Source organism: Lissotriton helveticus, chromosome 5_1 (assembly GCF_964261635.1).
Source record: "Lissotriton helveticus chromosome 5_1, aLisHel1.1, whole genome shotgun sequence".
Taxonomy (NCBI): Eukaryota; Metazoa; Chordata; class Amphibia; order Caudata; family Salamandridae; genus Lissotriton; species Lissotriton helveticus.
The window spans coordinates 1092706875-1092727448 of NC_136065.1; the positions used below are offsets into that span (position 1 = coordinate 1092706875).

At 49.3% G+C, this 20574-nt stretch overlaps 1 protein-coding gene across 3 annotated transcripts in view; it reads left to right on the plus strand.

Annotated features, from left to right (window-relative positions):
- PDCD11 (programmed cell death 11) overlaps nucleotides 1-20574 on the plus strand; it is a 627216-nt gene that overhangs the window by 371412 nt on the left and 235230 nt on the right. The gene's annotated exons all lie outside the window — the stretch shown is intronic.

Sequence of the window (20574 nt, forward strand, 5' to 3'; positions counted from 1 at the left end):
ATTAGTGGTAACTGTGCACTCTCTCTACTGGCCCTAGTCTGCGTGGATTGCCTTTCACAATTAATTTCAGGGCTCGCCTGCACTGACTGTAGTCAGTCACAGGCTTCAAGATCGGACAAAGGCGCACATCTATTCTCCAGTCCCCATTCATATAGCCCCGGTTTGCGCCAAGATGGTTCCCCTTTCTGTCTCTCCCTAGGCGATAGAAAACCCTCGCTTCTCGGCGGCGCCAGAGGTCTATAGAAGAAACCCAGTGGTTAGACCGTAATCTGAGTACTTCTAATGGGAGCATTGCCTAGTTGTGTCAGGAGAAAACCAACCACGAGTTCACTTTCAAAGTTCAGTACCACGCAGTCTCCCGACATTTCATTCCTAACAGGGCCCACCCAAGATACTCTTCTTGCGTGGTCTTTAGGATAATGACAGACTCTACCCTGCGCCCTGTGTACAACCCATGGAATCGAATGAAAGTGGTGATACACAGAGACATGACGATAAGAGGGATAAACTACCCCATGATCATAGTAATGAGCTTTTATATAGTAACCACGTTGACACTAATGATCCTGCTCAATCTGTACACGCTACTATGATCCCAACAGAGGATTTAAATTCCCCCCCTACCCCTTACACCCGTTGTTTAGCGTCAAGGCTGCCAAATTGTATCTTGGAATATTGCTGGTATTCGATCGAAATAAATTATGGTGTGACTTTGTTTTACAATATGAAGTCCTTTGCTTCCAAGAGACCTGGACCAAGGAAGCAATCCATTTAAATGGGTATAGGACCTTCCATATCCCAGCTGTTGAAGGACCCAGTGGTAGAGCTAAGGGTGGTTTGTGCGTGTATTTATCTAACACATTGAGCCTAAATTTGATCACTGAGTTCGCTAATGACAATTATTATGAATTGCTTGTTCTGGATTTTGACCTAAAATTTTCCATTGCTCTGGTTAATTTCTATAACAATATCCCTTCAGGTTTACGGTGCACTGTGATTCAGAACATGTATAAATCATTGACTCTTCTAAGTAATAGTAAAAGGAAAGATATAATGCTATTTTTGGTGGGGGATTTTAAATGTACGTTGTGTTTAAATGCCGAAACCAACTTATGTGGGGCCTTATACGAAGATGGTGTATGCTCTTCGCACTTCAGTCACTCTATTTTAGGGGATCAGCTGAATGAATTAATCAATAGCTTTAATCTTGGGTTTGTTAATGAAATATGTCTATCACCAGTTCCCATGCCATCAACATTTAACGGTTGGGGCTGTCGTTCCACCATCGATTTTATGTTAGCTTCTATTAGTTATGCGTTTAGACTTCATTCTTTTCACGTATCTGACAACTCACTTAGTGACCATTTTCCGCTCTGTTTAACTGTTACACTGCCGCTTGAGAAAATTGCAGCGACCAACTATAGCGATCGACTACTAGAGAATCTAACAATTGCAAGTACCAACTATTATTCCTTGCGATGGGCAATGGTGAACCAAACAGATGCTTAAATCAATTATCGTTAAATGTATCTCAGACATAGAGACATGACTTAGTGAAGATACTCCCCCTGTCGCATTACTAGTGTCCTTTCAAAAGATAACTAAGGTAATTAGAGAGTCCCTCATCAGGCAACATAAGAGAAAGAGGGCTCAGAGGGGGTGGTTCGATTTGAAGTGTACTCCACTTCACTCACTGTTAAAAAAAGAATTGCATAGGAAACCAAGGAATATTATAGAAGTCAGGAGAGCTAGACAGGCCTATAAACAAGTGCTTAGAGACAGGAAAAATATACTAAGGAATGAGGCTTGGGTGGCTCTGCACCTAGCTTCAGTAACTAATGATAGCGCAGGTTTCTGCAAGGCAATTGGAACACCTTTTTTATCTAACGATACTGTCCCTACCATTGAGATAGCCATCACGGAGAAACTGTGGATAAAGCATTTTACCCAGGTTTACGGAGGAGTAGAAACACCAGTAGGGACCCAAGATATAACCAATTCTCCCCACTCCATGGATCTAGCGTTTACCCTGGAGGAAGTTGAGAGGGCCCTACACGCCAGTCAGGGTGGTAAGGCTCCTGGACCAGACGGGGTTCCCATAGACCTGTTTAAGTCAATTATACCTTTCTGGGGGCATCTCCTTGTGCAGGTCCTCAACGCGAGTTGCAACGCCGGATTCCTACCCACTTGGGTTGAGTCCACCATTATCCTATCTTCAAAAAAGGAGATAGGAATGACCCAAGCTGCTACAGACCGATTTCCCTGCTGGATTCTATCACGGAAGTTGTGGGCCGGGTTATATTAGAGCACTTATTGGACTGGGCTGACGAAAATTCGATCCAATCCGATCTGCAATACGGTTTTCGAGCTGGATTAGGGACAGTAGAACAGGGTCTGAATCTCTCCTTGTTGGTGGGAAAATACACAAGTGTCAAGAAATGGGATTTGTTTTTAGCTTTTGTGGACCTCTAAGCCGCTTTTGACTGCGTGGTCCACTAGAAATTATGGAAATTGCTGGGATATCTGGGGGTTGACGCGAGTATTATTTATTTTCTTAAATGGTTTTATCGTGACGCTAAGGCACGTGTACGTTACGGCTTGAAGGGCGAGTGTACGGCTGCATTCCCGTTTAGGAGTGGAGTCAGGCAGGGTTGCGTCCTTGCTCCATTCCTTTTTAATCTGTATATAAACGGGCTTGAGGAAGCCTTATGTAAAGATAACCGGGATTTTCTTCAGGTAGACAGCCATCCAATACCAGCCCTATTGTACGCTGACGATGCTGTCCTGATGTCACGTACACAGGTGGGACTGCAACGAGTCGTGGATAGCTTTACCCGCTTTATGAAAGAGTTGGGCTTAAGGGTTAATTCCACTAAAACCTTTATCTTTCGCTGTGGCAGAGGTTTTAAGATTAACAAAGATATTTTTATTGCAGGACAAAGGATTGAGGCTACTATAAAATTCTCCTATCTGGGTATTTTCTTTTCCCAGAACGACTCTTGGGTACAAGCAGTTGCCGCAAAAAAATTGGCCCTCTTACGTACTACCTCTGCACTCACCATCTTTGCCAGGAAACTTGGCAAACGACCTCCTGAGGAATTAATTAAAATATATAAGGCTAAATGTGTTTCTGTTGCTCTTTATGGGAGTGGGGTATGGGAGTTTGCTGATCTCTCCCCTATACAGACAGTTGAAAACTCCTTTTTAAAATACATTTTAGCCGTACCTAATGGCACCTCAGGGTGTGTTTGCCACGCTGAGCTGGGTATCCCGCTTATCTCTGATTTAATTAGGATAGAGCCTGTGCTATTGTGGCACAGGCTATGGACGAAAGATGGAACTAAATTGAATAGAGATATCCTCTCGGATATAATGAAATTGGAAGGAGCAACGAGGATTCTCTGGCTGAGATGTCCCCAATTTTTTCAAGGATTTGGGCCACTTACAATATTTTTTAAATCCTTCTTCTATTAACACAGTAACTAGAAAGGATTTGAGAAATGAGTGTTTAATGCTGCTGGATACCCTGAGAATGACATCAGAGATTTTAAAGCCTACTGTCCTACACCATCAATTGATTTTAACAACTTTTAATATTCAACCCTACTTATCTTTCGTCCCCGGTGCTTATGACAGGTTTTTATTAACCCGTTTTAGGGTGGGGACTTTCCATAGCTTAGTTACTTTCCCTGTCATGAATGATTGGACTCCCGATCTCCGGCCCTGCCCCTGTGATTACACTTCCCCCCAAACTACGATCCATGTAATTTTATTCTGCAAATTTTATTCTATTGAAAGGCGGTTGCTTTTAGTTCCCATTTTAAAGCGATCTGGATTACGTCAATGTCGCCCGGCATTACTGTCTTTACAGTTACTAGTCAATGAAAACAGTGTTCTAAGAATCTTAGCCTTTTTGAAAAAAGTGCTTTATCATAGGAAACTGATGGTCACTTGAATGCTCACTTTGCACAGTAACGATGGTTTCAATTTTATGATCGTCATACTGTAATTTTTTATGTAATTACTCGTAATGTTTTTATCATGGATTTTCTTATGAAATTGTCTTTTGTATGTTATATTTGTGTGCTTTTATGATTGCTTTTTAACAATCGAATAAACCTTTTCTTGAACTTGAACTACTCTTCTTGCCGTAATCATCTGGATTGAGATATTCCTACCCATGGCCACCACCTTATTTAGGTTTTGAGTTAACCAATGTAGAGCTTTAATTGACCTGTTGATTCTGCTTGTCTCTCCCGCAATGGTGGAACATTTCCCAAAACTAGTGCCAAAGGGGCAGCTTCTGGAGGGAGATGTAGTCTGATGGCCATTCCTTAGGGTGCTCGAGGCCAATCTCACTTTCCTCTGAATGTCAACTTTGTTTCCCCCTTCTTTCAATATACTTTCGTGGCCTTTAGATGCTGCGTTAAGATTGTCCCTTTCTCGAATCTTTTTGCTACTAACAGAATTACTAGATATATTTGTAGTTAACCTGGCGAGAGCAACTCCCAATGTATCACTGAGGTGGTGGGCCGTATTCGAAGTAGTAGGGAGCATATTTGGGGCCATTAAAGCGAGATCAGGTCTAGGACTCTCCGGATGAAATGGGGGGCTTTGGAGTGATCAATGGGCCAATCTTTGTTACTATGGCCTCTAGTGGACACAAATTATCTTTCGCCTGGGTTTGTAGGCCAGTCAATCTCTCCTCTATTTGACTTAGTCTTAAAACAATAGGGTTAAGTACAGTGGAAATCAGTGTCTCTAGTCTCTGCTACATAGCCTCGTTTGTCAGGGGGCATGGGGTAATATTTTGTGTTTCCGACCCCCTTGAATCACAATCTGCTGATTCCGTTATTATCTTCCCCACATTTTTGTTTGATCTTGGGGCTTTCGCTGGTTTCGGTCCTTGTGTTTCCCCCATCTTCTTTCTCTTTGCCACATTTTCAGTGCTGTTTCCCATAGGTATTTTCATTGCCGCCACCCTGGTGGAAGCTCTTTGTGAGATAGCCAGCAAAACAGAGTCATGGGGTATAGATCCTATATTTGTGTCTCTGATCATAGCCATTTCACTTGGCCCTAATCCATCTAACATGTTGTGGTTCGATATCCCTCCCCCCCCCAATGAGGATCTTTTGTGGTTAAAGGGCTCCAATGATGAACAACGTTCCGTCAGTTCAATCTCATGCTCCAAAACTGATGTTGCCCTAGTTTAAAAAGAGTCAAGTGTCCCCACAATGCTACCGCCCACTTGGGCACTCAGGCCCTCTCGTTTGCTCATCCTTCTGCTTTGGTGCGGTCAATGACGTGGGCACCTTGATAGTAGATAGTAGAAGATAGTAATGGTAGTATTGGTAGTAACGGTAATAAGTAACAAAGTTGTACACTTTACCTTAGGGATATTGGGCATCAAAGGGGGGCCCACCCCAGCCTTCTATGGGCATGGTGACTTCGCCCCCCGGGTCAGCGCTTTGCTTCGCTTTTGAGTGCGGCCTGCACGCAAGGGACGATCCGAGGTGTAACCCTCCTCCTCCTCCTCAATCCCTCTGTCGGCAGATGCTTTTTTTCCACTCCTCCAAGGGAAGCTACTGAATCCTCTTCAGGCTATGCAAAAGGCATGTGGGAACACCTTTCCTTTCCTTGGGGTGGACCACTTGTGAGAAAGTGCCATCTTTCTTGCATGGTATGCCCCCACTTAGTGCTTTGACTGAGTGTGCCCTGGGCTCCTGCCAATCAGGTGCCCAGGGCCTGTGTTTCTTCCCTAAAACTGTATTGAAGCTGAACCCCAATTGGCATCTCTGGCCACATGTCAGCCCCTGGTAAATGGTACCCAGGGCATTGTGACCAGAGAAGACCCCTAAGGGCTGCAGCACTTATTGTGCCACCCTTAGAGTCCTGCACCCTGACACGCACACCCTGCCTTGGCAGACTGAGTGTCCTGGTGCAGACCTAAACAAAGAGACGACATGGCACACATCCCGGTGTGCCATGCCCACAAACCCACTGCCCTGGCATACATCAGTCACCCCTCTAGCTGGGTGCCCTATGCCAGTGGTGTGGGCACGGGTGCATGAGCCCTGTGCCCCTACAGTACCCAGGGCCATTCCTGGTCACTGTAAGTGCAGTGATGCCATTAAGAGTATATGGTGCTGGGAGGTTGTCATTACGAACTCCACAGCACCATAATGGCTACACTGAAGACTGACAAGTTTAATATCAAACTTCTCAGCACATTAAACGCACACTGATGCCAGTGTGGGATTTAATGTAAAGTGCACCACAGAGGGCATCTTAGAGATGCCCCCTGAAACCTAACTTACAATACACGTCTTGTCTGAGAGGCTGCCTAGGCAGCCACACAGCAGACATGTTGCTGGACCCCTGGGTGGAGAGCCCCCACTCTCCTGGGCCTGCAACAATGCAGAATGGGGGAGGCGAGGTGAAGCACAACTCCGGGCTCTCCATGTCTTGAGGATGGGGAGCCCTACCCAGTCAGTCAGGCTCCTGCCCCCCTCCCAAAGGAGAGTCACAGGATAGGGGCTGTACTCACCCCAGGGAAGGGACCCATTGGTCCCTAACCTTCCGATACCTGTAACGCCCCGAAATTTAGTATTTAGGGGCACCCTGAACCTTCCTTCCTCAGATCCCGATTTTGAAACAAGAACATCAACAAGAAGAACGAAGACCTGCCGTTCAGCTGCTAACAAGAGAACGACAGCAACTGACTTTGCCCCAGCCCTACAGGCCTGTCGAACCTGCTCCTGCTCAATCCCGGCGAATCCTGTGGTCAGCAACCTCAAACCCCGGAGGACCTGACTGCCTTGCTCATCTAAGGACTGGGACACCCACGAGCAGTGGTTCTGCTCAAACAGCAACAACCCCTGGTGCCAGCCAGGAACTGTGAATCCAGCGCCCACTGCACCCGCCAAGCCTGGCCTTTGCCTGAGTGAACAAAGACCACGAGGACGTCCCCCCGGCGACTGTGACCACGTATCCGGCACCCAAGGACCCTCCTGGACACCTGCAGCCTCACAACCAGGGACCCCAACCGCGACCAGCTTGAGGGTAAGATTTCCCGACACCAAATGACACCCATGCACCCGGCTTCCCAGGGCCCCCTGTGCCCAACTCCTGGGTGGCTACTTAACCTACAGCTACCCAACTTACCTCTCGAAGTGGTGGTCACACCTGAAGAATCTCCGTCCCCAAGCTCGCAGCCTTTGTTCGTTTTGCAGCTTTCTCATTGAAATACATTGGGTGCCCGAAGGCCCAAAAGCACCCTACAGCCAGCCGCCGAGTGCCACTGGAAGTGCAGCATCTGTCCTATCCTACTTCCCCATTTGCCCTGTGTAAGTGGCCAGGAGCTCAGCTCCCACAGCCGCGTGGTCTGCTTGCTAGCAGCCACCAACCGAAGGCCCCCTACCCTCCATGGGATAAAATTGGGCCTACTCACTCTGCACCCGGCTGCCCCTGTGCTGCTGAGCGTGTAACAACTGTACCTACCTGACCCTGGGAGACCCCTGAATCTTGCCCCTGAACCTTAACTCTGCCAGCCGAGTATTTACCCAAAGAACGATAACTTGATTTTCTCCATAGGGTAACATTGGCTGGGTTTCCCTTGGAAATTCTTCTAAGTGTCAACTTTTGCAACTTTGAAATATTCCTTAAAAATCATCGGATTAACGAAAACGAAATTACTCACCTGTTATCAGAAGAGATCCCAGTGCTGGATCTTTGTGCTCAGCACTGACCATCAAAAGTAATTACAACTGTGATTTTCCGATAACCTGATTTCCTTCCATAGTATAACATTGCTTGGTTTTGACCAAAATTTCTTCTGTCGATTTTCAAAACATAAAGATATTCCTTAAAAATCGCCTGTGTAACAAAAACGATTTCTTTCAACTGTTTACAGGAAATGCATCAGGGGGGCTGAATTCAGGATCCAGCCCTCCCTAAGTAAGAAAAACATTTGTAAAGTGATTTTATTACATTTAGTTAACTTCCCATTGAGCTCAATGTTATACTTGTGTTTAACTTGTGTTGCATATTGCAACAACTATATGTATTGCATCTAAAAGTCAACTGCTATTTGAAAGTATTCAATTGCAACATCTCATTCTGAGAAAGTATTTTTATACCTACGTGTGGTTCTAAAATAAAACAACAATATATTTTTATATACAAAACAATTGGCCTAGAGTTCATGTCTCGAGTGTGTGAGACCATTTGCCGACTGAGTATGTACAACAAATGCTTTATACTGTCCTCTGATACTGCCCTACTGCTCGACCAAGCTACCACTGTAGAGAGTAAGGTTATATCTAACTTTAGCCTCAGCCATACCTCTGGGGACTGTCGACTCTGTGCACACTGAATCTTACTTTGGTGCAGTATATACAGAGCCACTTTCTTACATTGGTGGATCAGCGGTGGGATACAAACTTGCATTTGTTGGAATACTTGGTTACCATCTGATCACACGACAGAACTCCTAAATTGCCTTTAGAATTCTGATTTTCCTAAATTGTTTTTTCTAAAATATTAAGTCTTGTCAAGGCCTTGCTTAAGTCCCCTTAGAATTTTAGAGAAATAAGTCACTGTAGTCAAGGGTAGAGGGTTAAAACTGTCTGGTTAGAATGTCTCAAAAGAACCCAGCTACTAGTGAAGGTAATAACATGTAGGATCTGGTTGAGGAGCTCCACCTCACACCTTACTTACACTTGTCTTTCAAGGAATTGAGGTCCTTATGCAAACTTAAAAATATCCAAATGGGCCTGCTTCCAACCAAACAAGGGCTCCAGGAGCTCCTGGCTAAGTATGCTCATTGCCACCGCTCTGAATATGGTGATGACCAGTCGGAGGAGGATGTGGGGGATAATGGCCCCCCTCCCATCTCTAGGGAAGAGAGGGCTCCCATACCCTTGACTCCAAGAATCAATCTCTGGGGGGACCTAGAGACCACACAGGTGGACCAGGTCCCAGAGAAGACATCGGGAAACTCCCCAGTGAAGAGGACAGCTTTTTAGCAAAGCTGGCCAAGAGATTTGAACTAGAGTCCAGACTCCTGGCTCTAGAGAAAGAAAGGAAAGAGATTAGTTTAGCACTCATCAATGGTGGCAGCAATACTAATAATAAGGATGATCCTAAAATCCCCAAAGGGATTATCACTAAATTTGAGGAAGGTGATGACATTACCAAGTGGTTCACAGCCTTTGAGAGGGCTTGTGATATGAGAAAATTAAAGAAACCTCTCTGGGGGGCACTCCTGTGGGAACTGTTCTCTGGTAACTGCAGAGACTGGCTTCTGACCCTCTCTGGGCCAGATGCAGGGTTCTATGACCTCATGAAGAAGACTCTGATTGAGGGATTTGGGCTCACCACTGAGGAGTATAGAATTAGATTCAGGGGGCTCACAAAACCCAGACCAGTCCTGGATTGATTTTGTAGACTACTCAGTGAAGACACTGGATGGTTGGTTAAGTGGACACAATGTGCATGATTTTACTGGACGTCACAATTTGTTTATGAAGGAACATATACTAAGTAATTGCACAAATGAAAAGTTACATCAGCATTTGAAAGACCTAGATCTAATTTCTCCCCAAGAATTGGGAAATAACGCAGACCACTGGGTCAAGACAAGGATGACAAGGAAACCAGCCACTGGGGTGACCAGAAGGTGGTTACAAAACATCCCCAGGGGAAAGGTGGTGAGAATCCCCAGGATAAAAAGTCTGAGTCTTCTAAAGGGCCCCAAAAATATGTACAGGGGGGTGGGTCCCAAATTGCTCCCTCTGTGCCTCAGCCCTATAGGGGGAAGACCTTCGACCGTTTAAAGGCCTGGTGTAACAACTGTAAGAAGTTGGGACACTCAACTGTCGATACATCCTGCCCCCACAACAAAGCTCCTAAGGCACCCAGTACAGCTACACCTGGGGGGCAAGTCTACAGATGGGATCAACAGTGTGCCCACAGCAAATCAGGATGCACACTGAAGCAGTTCTAGTTTCAGAAGGGGAAGTTGAGTTTTCCACTAAAGCTGTGTGGCCACCCGACTTAAAGAAGTATTTACAATACCCCTGGGTTAATGGAACTAGGATAGAAGCTCTGAGGGATACAGGTGCCAGTGTCACTATGGTGAGAGACACACTAGTTTCGTCAGAGCAATACTTGATTGGGAAAACCTACCCAGTCACCAATGCGGACAGTGTTACCACCAATCATCCAATAGCTATGGTAACATGAGGCTTGGTTTACTGGCCTGAAACAGGAAGTGGTCTCCCAAAAGTTACCAGCTGCATGTCTGCTTGGAAATGATCTGAAAACCTCAGCCTGGGCTGAGGTTGAGTTAAAAACCCATGCAACCATGCTGGGTATCCCTGAATTGGTGTGTGTGCAAACCAGAGCAAGAGGAAGGGTGAAAAGGTAGGTTTGGAGCCTGAAAGTATGACCCAACCCACCAAGAGAAAAGGTAAGACGACTGGGGAACCAGCTTCTGTACAGCAAACCACTCAGGACCACTCTCCTCAGGGAGAGGACTTGGACACCCCCGTGGGAACTGAGCCTATGGAGCTTGAACCTTACCAGGTTGAACTCCTGGGCCCAAGGGGACCCACTAGGGAAGAGCTGTGCCAGGGTCAGCAAGACTGTCCCACTCTTGGAAGACTGAGGCAGCAAGCTGTTTGAGAAGCACAGGGAGATGTCAGTGGTACTCACAGAGCTTATTGGGAAGAGGGATTACTGTATGCTGTGGCAAGAAACCCCACTCCTGGAGCCACCAGCAGAGTGGTAGTGCCACAGAAGTACAGGAAGATCCTCCTAACTTTGGCTCATGACATCCCCCTAGCTGGACATCTGGGGCAAACCAAAACGTAGGAAAGGCTAGTTAGTTACTTTTACTGGCCCCAGATTCACCAAAAGGTGAAAGAGTGTGTTAGCTCCTCTGTTACCTGTTAGGCCAGTGGCAAGACAGGTTGCCACCCAAAGGCCCCCCTGATACCACTGCCAGTGGTGGGGGTTCCCTTTTGAAAGGGTAGGTGTGAACATTGTGGGTCCACTTGAACCCATCACAGCGTCAGGGAACAAGTTCATTCTAGTAGTAGCGGATCATGCTATTAGGTGCCCTGAAGCAATTCCACTTAGGACTACTACAGCTCCTGCAGTAGCCAAGGGCCTCCTGGGTGTCTTCACCAGGGTAGGGTTTCCTAAGGAGGTATTTCAGACAAAGATTCCAACTTTGTGTCTGCTTACCTGAAGCACATGTGGAAGGAGTGTGGTGTGCAGTACAAGTTTACTACCCCATACCATCCACAAACCAATGGCCTTGTTAAGAGATTCAACAAGACATTGAAAGGTATGATCATGGGACTCCCTGAAAAACTCAAAAGGAGATGGGATGTCCTGTTGCCATGCCTGCTTTTCGCTTACAGGGAAGTGCCACAGAAGGCAGTAGGGTTTTCCCCCTTTGAATTTCTGTTTGGTCATCCTTTGAGGGGACCACTCTGTCTTGTGAAAGAGGGTTGGGAGAGGCCTCTCCAAGAACCCAAGCAAGACATTGTGCACTATGTACTTGGCCTAAGATCCAGAATGGCTGAGTACATGGAAAAGGTATCCAAGAATCGTGAGGCCAGCCAGGAGCTTCAGATTCCACGTGGAGTGGTGTGGCTCACTGGTTAGAGGCGGCAGACCCGGAAGCAGAGAACGGCCCGGGACCAGGGTTCAATTCCCGACGCAGCAGGGTCATGGACCAGGGTCAGCGGACTCGATAATTCTCGCCTCGGTGCCTACTCTAACCAGGGATCACACTCTGCAACTATGGGCATTAGCTTGCCTCATCTCTACAACGGCCCCCCACATTCGCCGGGATGCCTGGTTTCACCTTGGAGATACCCAGTAGGGACCATCTCACAGGGATAGCCAGGTCGGGTTCCCCAGCGGTCTACAGCGCCACGACGCCTCAGGGCAGCAGTGCGCTTTACAAGACACATACATACATACATACAGAAGCACTGGTATGACCAAAATACTGCACTGGTTGAATTTCAACCTGGGCAACAGGTGTGGGTTTTGGAGCCAGTGGCATCAAGGGCACTCCCGGATAAATGGAGTGGTCCTTACCCTATCCTAGAAAAGAAGTGTGGTCACTTACTTAGTTGACTTGGGCACAAGCAGGACACCCAAAAGGGTTATCCATGTGAACTGCCTTAAGCTCTACAATGCGATACCAAAGGGAATAATGGACAGAGCCTTGGAACAAATCAAACACTCTCCCCCAGTAAACTGATCTAGGTTTAATCCATCATCATTCTTTAGCTCACTCCACCACCCCAGTTCAGACATGGCCATATGCAAATCAGTCTGACCCTGTGCCTCATGGGAACAGTCCAGCCCGAACTGTCAAGCCATGTCTTCCCTGGACTGGAAACAAGCATCCTGGTACCGGTTTCTGGCTACTCAGCCGTCATCAGCCAGGCTAGCTTGAATCCAGTGGCAAAGTGAGCAAGGGACCCACGTCTGGGCATACCCTGCAACCTTAGGGTGAACAAAGCGATACCAAAGGGGATTATGGACGGAGCGTTGGAGCAAATTAAACACTCGCCCCAGTCAACTGATCTGGGTTTAATCCATCATCATTCTTTAGCTTACTCCACCACCCCAGTTCAGACATGACCATATGGAAATCAGTCTGACCCTGTGCCTCATGGGAACAGCCCAGCCCGAACTGCCAAGCCATGTCTTCCCTGGACCGGAAACAAGCATCCTAGGACCAGTTTCTGGACTGTTCCCATGAGGCACAGGGTCAGCCTGATTTGCATATGGCCATGTCTGAACTGGGGTGGTGGAGTGAGCTAAAGAATGATGATGGATTAAACCCAGAACATTTGACTGTGGGTGAGTTTGATTTGCTCAAGCGCTCCGTCCATCATCCCCTTTGGTATTGTTAAGCTCTAAATTGACAGGCTGACATCACCATACTGATGGTGTTTGATGAGGAACAGGAAGCAGAGAGTGAACCTCTCCCTGATCTCCTCTCTTGCAGCCCAAAAGAAGGGCCAGTAGCTGGAGTTGTCTTTTTAGACACCCTCTCTGCCCAACAGCAGACTGACTGCAAGCAAGTCTTGCAACAGTATGCTAGTCTCTTTTCCCTGACCACTGGTCTGACAAACTGGTGTACCCATTATGTGGACACTGGTGGCAGTGCGCCTGTCAAAAACAAGATCTATGGACAGTCAAACCAAGTCAAGGAAAGCATCAAGGCTGAAGTCAGCAAGATGCTGGAGTTGTGGGTTATTGAACCCTCTGAGAGCCCCTAGGCTAGCCCAGTGGTTCTGGCCCCCAAGCCTCATCCACAGGGTGGAAAGAGAGAAATTAGGTTTTGTGTGGACTATAGAGGGCTCAACTCTGTCACCAAGACAGATGCTCACCCTATCCCAAGAGCAGATGAATTGATAGACACATTGGGGGCAGCCACATTTCTCAGTACCTTTGACTTAACTGCAGGGTACTGGCAAATTGGCTTGGCCCCGGGAGCAAAAGAGAAAACAGCATTCTCCACACCTGATAGGCACTATCAGTTCACTGTGATGCCTTTTGGGTTACAGAATGCCCCTGCCACCTTCCAGAGGTTGGTGAATCAAGTCCTGGCTGGGTTGGAGTCCTTTAGTGCAGCTTTTTCTTGATGATATTGCTGTCTTTACCTCCACCTGGCAGGATCACCTGATCCACCTTGGGAAGGTTTTAAAAGCCCTGCAATCTGCAGGCCTAACTATCAAGGCATCCAAATGCCAGATAGGGCAGGGCACTGTGGTGTACTTGGACCACCTTGTTGGTGGAGGCCAGGTACAACCCTTACAACCCAAGATCCAGGCCCTCCTGGACTGGGCAGCTCCAACAACCCAGACCCAAGTCAGGGCATTCCTTTGCTTGACTGGGTACTACAGGAGGTTTGCGAAGGGATATGAGTCCATTGTGACTTCCCTCACAGAACTCACCTCCAAGAAGATGCCCAAGAAAATTGACTGGACTGTTAGTTGCCAAAAGGCTTTTGACACCCTGAAAGAAGCAATGTGTTCAGCACCTATTCTAAAAGCACCAGACTATGCCAAGCAGTTCATAGTGCAGACTGATGCCTCTAAGCTAGGAAGAGGAGCGATCCTATCCTAGACCAATGATGAAGGACAAGACCAACATGTTGCTTTTATAAGCAGAAGGTTTCTCCCCAGAGAGCAGCGTTGGTGTGCCATTGAGAGGGAGGCCTTCACTGTGGTTTGGTCTCTGAAGAAGTTGAGGGCCTACTTGTTTGGTACTCACTTCCTGGTTCAAACTGACCACAGACCTCTCAGATTGCTAATGCAAATGAAAGGACAGAATCCAAAACTACTGATATGGTCCATCTCCCTACAGGGAATGGACTTTGAAGTGGAACACAGACCTGGGACTGCCCATGCCAATGCAGATGGACTTTCTAGGTTCTTCCACTTAGACAATGAAGACTCCCTAGGGCAAGGTTAGTCTCATCACCTTTCGTTTGGGGGGGGGGGGGAGGGGGGAGAGGGGGGTAGTGTGAGAAAGTTCTATCTTTCTTGCATGGTATGCCCCCACTTTTTGCTGATATACTTTGACTGAGTGTGCCCTGGGCACCTGCCAATCAGGTGCCCAGGGCCTGTGTTCCTTCCCTAACACTGCATTGAAGCCTAAACCTAATCGGCCTTTCTGGCCTCATGTCTGCCCTGGTAAATGGTACCCTAGGTACCCAGGGCATTTTGAGCAGAGAAGGCCCCTGAGGGCTGCAGCACTTATTGTGCCACCCTTAGGGGCCCTGTACACTGACACACACACACACACACACTGCCTTTGCAGACTGCGTGTCTTGGTGCAGAACAAAGTGAAGAGTCGACATGCAACACATCCCTGTGTGCCATGCCCACAAACCACTGCCCTGGCATACCTCAGTCACCCCTCTAGCTGGGTGCCCTATGCCAGTGGTATGGGCACAGGTGCTTGAGCCCTGTGCCCCTACAGTACCCAGGTCCATTCCTGGGCACTGTAAGTGCAGTGCTGCCATTAAGAGTATATGGTGCTGGGAGTTTGTCATTGCGAACTCCACAACCACATAATGGTTACATGGGATTTAATGTAAAATGCACAGCAGAGGGCATCGTAGAGATGCCCCCTGAAACTCGACCAAATCCGAGTGACCTGACTGAGTGGCTGCTTAGGCTGCCACCAACAGACATGTTTCTGGACCCCTGGGACGAGAGCCTGCTGCTCTCTGGGGCCTGAAACCATGCATATCCTGGGACATGGTGCCAAGCCTCCTCCCCCAGGATGGCAGGGTTCACGCGAGGGCAAGCTTCAAAGGCATGCCGCCTTAGTGAGCCTCCCCAGACCATTTGCTGCTTTCAGCAACTGGTCCCCACTGGTTCTACCCCCCCACTTTGGGTGGGAGAGCCGGTGGGAAAAACAAGTGAGGGAAAGAGGTGTGCCCACCTCTGCCAACTCCACCCCTCAGGTGGGGGAGGCAAGGTGAAGCACAACTCTGAGTCCCCGCCATCTTGAGGATAGGGGGACCTAGTCAACCAGGGACAGGCTCCTGCCCCCCTCCCACAGGAGGGTGGCAAGATAGAGGGTGTACCCACCCCAAGGAAGGGACCTATTTTTCCCTGCCCTCACCTATCTTTAACCCCCCTAAATCTAGTATTTAGGGGGCACCCTGAACCTTGCTTTCTCAGATCCAGACAAGAAAGAAGATAAGAAGGACTGAAGAGCGGTGCAGAGCTAACAAGAGGACGGCACCCCCTGACTTGGCCTCAGCCCCACCAGCCTGTCTCCCCCTCATACCTGCTCCTGCGAAATCCCGGTGTATCCTGCTGCCAGCAACCTCAAGAAACCCGGAGGACCTGCCTGCCTTCACTTCTAAAGACTGCATCTCCCGTGAACACCAGATTTGTTCAAACAGCAGCTTCTGGCACCAGCCAGAGACCGCAAATCCAGCCCACTCTGCACCTGCCGAAACTGGCTCGAGCTCCAGTGGAAAAACCCCACGAGGAGGTCACCCTGGCGATCCTTACCTGAGATCCGGTGACCCTTGTCCTGTCTTAAGTCTCCAGCCAGCGCCTGCAGCCTTAATCCAGAAGGCCCCCCTAACCGCGACCAGGAGCTGGTAAGAAGGTCCAACCACAAAAGGCACCCCTGAACCCGATGCCCCACGGCCTTGTGTGCCCAAACCGACGGTGCCTAACCAACCCTTAACTTCCCAACTTACCTCTCCAAGTGGTGGTCTCACCCAGAAGTCCTTCGTCTCCCTGCCTGCAGTGCTTTTGCAAACCGGAGGTTCTCCATAGAAAACAACAGGGCGCCCTACGTCGAAACAGCACTCTGCACCCAGCCGCCCCAGTGCCGCTGAGGGTGCACCTTTTGTGCTACTTTGTTTACCCATTTTCCCTGACCTTAACCCTAGGAGCTTTGCTCCCACATCCCAGTGGCCTGCTTGCCACCAGCCACCAACCGAAGGCCTCTATCCCCCACTGGATAACATTGGGTTAACATTCTGCCCCCGGCCGCCCTAGTGCTGCTGAGGGTGCAACAGTGCATCACTGACGCTGGAGGACCACTGAGTTTAACCCCAGAACCTTAACTCCCACAGTCAATTACTTACCTGTGAACTGTTACTTGTTTTTCCTCCATAGGATAACATTGACAATTTTCCTCCAAAAAGTGTGGAATTTTAAAATCTAAAAATATTCTTAAAAATCATGCAAATAACAAAAACGTAATTACTTACCTGTTTCCAGGAAGTCTCCCAGTGCTGAATCTATGTATCCATCACTGAGTTAGAAAAGTAACGTAAAAAAGTATCTTACGAGTAATTTACTGAAAAAGCCTTTTCATTTCAATGTACTGTATTTGCTACATGTTGCAACCTACTGCATCCCCTGTAAATCAAACAAAGTACAAGTTCTATTGCATTTTCAAACTAAATCCAGTAATTTATTACTGAAAAGTATTTTATGCTTACCTGTGCCAGGCTTGATTGGTTCTTAAAATGAAAAAACAGTATATATTTTTATACACGTACAATTGGCTTAGAGTTCAGTTATTGAGTGTATGAATTCATTTGCTGACTGAGTGTGTACATCAAATGCTCATTACTGTCCACTGATACTGCCTTACTGCTCGACCACTCCACCACAGTTAGAGAGTAAGGTTCTATCTAACTTTAACCTCGGCCTATATCTGGGGTCACTTGGTCTCTATCCACAGTATTACCTCATTTTGGTGTATTATGTATAGAGCCAGTTTCTTACAGTATTGGAAGAACACGTTAATTAACATTCATAATGTTCACCAATTGTCTTCTGTCTCGTGAAACAGTGTCCGAATGCCTTTGGGCTTCAAAACTTGCACGTCGTGTGGGCGTCCTATGTCGGTGACGGACCCTCATCTCATTTGTATGTGGTGTTTGGGGGAGGATCACAGCACCACAGATTGTGAGGCGTGTCAACAGTTGAAGCCGAAGTCGCGGCGGGAGCGCCGCATGAAACTTCTATCGGCGCGTCTCTCCAGGTCGACCTCCTCCCCTTGATCAGCTTCGGCAGACGGCTTCAGATTCGGCCGTGGTCGTCGTCCCCGTCCTTCTCCGGTGTCGATAGAGCGTCGCTCCCCGTTGGGTAAGTGTCGCAGTTTGTCCCCGGGGGCTAGTGTTCGGCCTTCCGGGGGCGTGGACTCTCCGCGGGTGAAGTGGCCCGTGTGTGGTCCTCCTATCCACTGTTTCCCGGTGCTGGGGCGTCGAGAGTCCAGATGGAGACATACGTGGCGGCTTTGCCGGCCTCGCTGGCGTCTCCTCCTTCCCCTCCTGGAGCATCGACGGATCCCTTGCCTCACGCGGGGCCCTCCGCTGCACCGCCGCCAGCGGCTCCGGCCCCAGCGCCGACTGGTTCGGATCCAGGCTTGGAGGGTGGGGTGCGGCCCTCTAGGGTCCCTCCTTCAGGCCACGGCGCCTCTGCCATGCCGCAAACTCCCGACGGAGTACCTGTGGTGTCACGGGACGTCACCGGGGCTCGGGTCGCATCCCCGAAGTCCTACGCCAGCCTCAGCCCAGAATATTGCGTGCAAGTTTTGAAGCCCGAAGGCATTCACACACTGTTCCACCAGACAGAAGACAATTGGTGAAGAAAAAAGGGCCCCAAACAGGCCCGCAGCAAAACTGGATCCACGTTGCATGCGGAAAAGGAAAAAAACTGATGTAGGTGCGCCGGGGTGGGGCTTATGTGACCTCGCTGACGTCACGTGCGCGGACGACGCCGGGGCGGAGTATCTTGGTGTCGCCCCGCCCCTGGCGCACAGGGATGCTGTGGCAAAAAAGTTTCCAGATCCAGTCTCACGCCTGGGGATAATTCTACCTGAAGGAATCTGCGGCTAGTAGTCTCTACCAGAAACACAAAGCAATGCAACCCCAGGCCTGACCAACTAAAAATGGCACAGCTTTTATTTTTAAGGTTTAATAGTATATGAACTCTAGGCCAGCAGTTCTTAACCTTTTGACTTCTGAGGACCCCATTAAATTACAACTGGAAGCTGGGGACCCTCGCCTAAACAATCTCTTCCCCCGGAGACTGGCCGCTGTGTGGTGTCTTTTTCACCGGTGTAGTCGAAAGGTGGCTCCCTGCCTTTTCTGCGGCCGAGGTGCTCGTCGGAGGAGCAGCAGGTTCCCCATTCTACGGTGCCTTCGGGCTTCCAGGTCTGGTTTTGCCCGTCCCGCTTGGCTTCGGAGACGGCCGACTTAGTCTGCAGCCGTCACCCATGGAGGAACTGATTTCTTCTCCACGGGGCCCTACAGAGGCAGTTGTGGCCTTCGCTTACGCGGTGTCCATGGCTGTGGGCATTCTGCCCATGGGGGACCCGATTGCTCATTTCCCGGCGGACCTTCTCTTGGAGGGCACTGGTGGGAGGGAGATCTTGCTCCCCTTTGAGGGTTTGCTCCTTTCTTCCCTGACGGAAGCTTGGAGGCGTCCCTCCTCGGGGGATCCGGTGCCTCAACACCTTCTGCACCGACACATTCCGACACCGCGTGATCCGGCATGCCTCTCCCTCCAGCCCTCTGCTGCCAGTCCACTTTTGCGGACCGCCTTCCCCTCTCTGCCGCCACTGTTGACTCCGCCATCCCGGGAGGCCCACTGGCTGGACTCTTGGGGGCGCAACATGTTCGCCTCAACCAGTGCTGCCCTGCGACCCTTAACACCATGTGTGTATTGGCGAGGGCCTCCTCTTGTTTGTGGGACTCTGCTGAGTCTCTGGGATCTGCGGCTTCCCAGGAAAACGTTCAGGTGGAGTTACGGCATCATGCTTTGGATGGCCGGGAGCTAGCTGTGTTTATTCTCCGCTCCGCTCTGGACATCTCGGAGGTGCTGGGCCGCGCCATGGCTTCCTCCGTCGCCCTCCGTCGCCATGCTTGGCTTCGGGACGGCGTGTTCCCTGCGAATATTCGGAAGCAGCTCATCGATCTTCCATATGATGGTAGCCTGTTGTTCCATGTCCCGGCTCATTTTGCCATCCAGAGGTTCCTGGCGGGGCTCCGTCCTTCTCCACCTCCTACTCCTCCTCCTCTGCCTTATTCTCCTCCTCCCCCTCCTCCTCAGTGACTGCTGAGTTGAGCTGGGTTTGGGCCTTGTGGTTCCCTTGCTATGGATGGTATGTTTGAGGCATGTGGGCTGCTAACATTCATATCTATTGCATAGATCGCCGCCTAGTGTTGGGTCCGGATGATTGCACATTGTTGTCCTGGAAGAGTCTTCGAAGTATCACGAGATAGGTGGCTCCTCCCCTGGACTACAGTGCGCATGGGCATCGACTCCATCCCCAGATTGTTTTTTTCCGCCATTGGGTTAGGATGTGATTTCGACGGATGTATGACGTTACAACGCATACTTTTACAACGCATACCGTTACAACGAATTTTTTACAACGCAAAAACTTTTACAACGCATACCATTACAACGCATGTTTTTACAACCGTCGTCTTCGGAGGCTTCGAAGCCAAAAAAGGCAGTCGAACACGAAAAGGCACCCAAAGGGGCCAAGGAGGCCGGCTCGAAGAAGATCGTCGAGCATGTGTCGAGTAAGGTGGTGGAGTCGACGTCGAAGAAGACTGTCGAGAAACCTTCTCCCAAGACTACCGCGCCTACAGGCAAACGGCCAGTCGCAGTGGAGTCGGCGAAGGCCGCCGAGCCGAAGTCTGGAACCACGTCGCTAAGGGAAAAATCTGCCGATCCGAAGCCGGCGGCGTCGACCCCTAAGGCCAAGACAGGGGACCGAACCCTTGCTGTCGAGGGTGCGTCCGCGCCCAAACAGCAGTCGTCGACGCTCTGATCATCACCTGGTGGTGGATCAAGGCCCTCGGTCGGATCGACGAAGCCGTCCGCTTCTTTTTCTAAGCAGGTCGCGGACTCCCTGAAGAGGATACAGGACAAGACGTCGGAGCCGAAAACGCCCTCCGTACCGACGACGACAGTTCCGCCGAAGAAGACTTCGACGCCGATCCTCTATACTCTGCCGCCGAAGGTGGCGCCGAAGGCT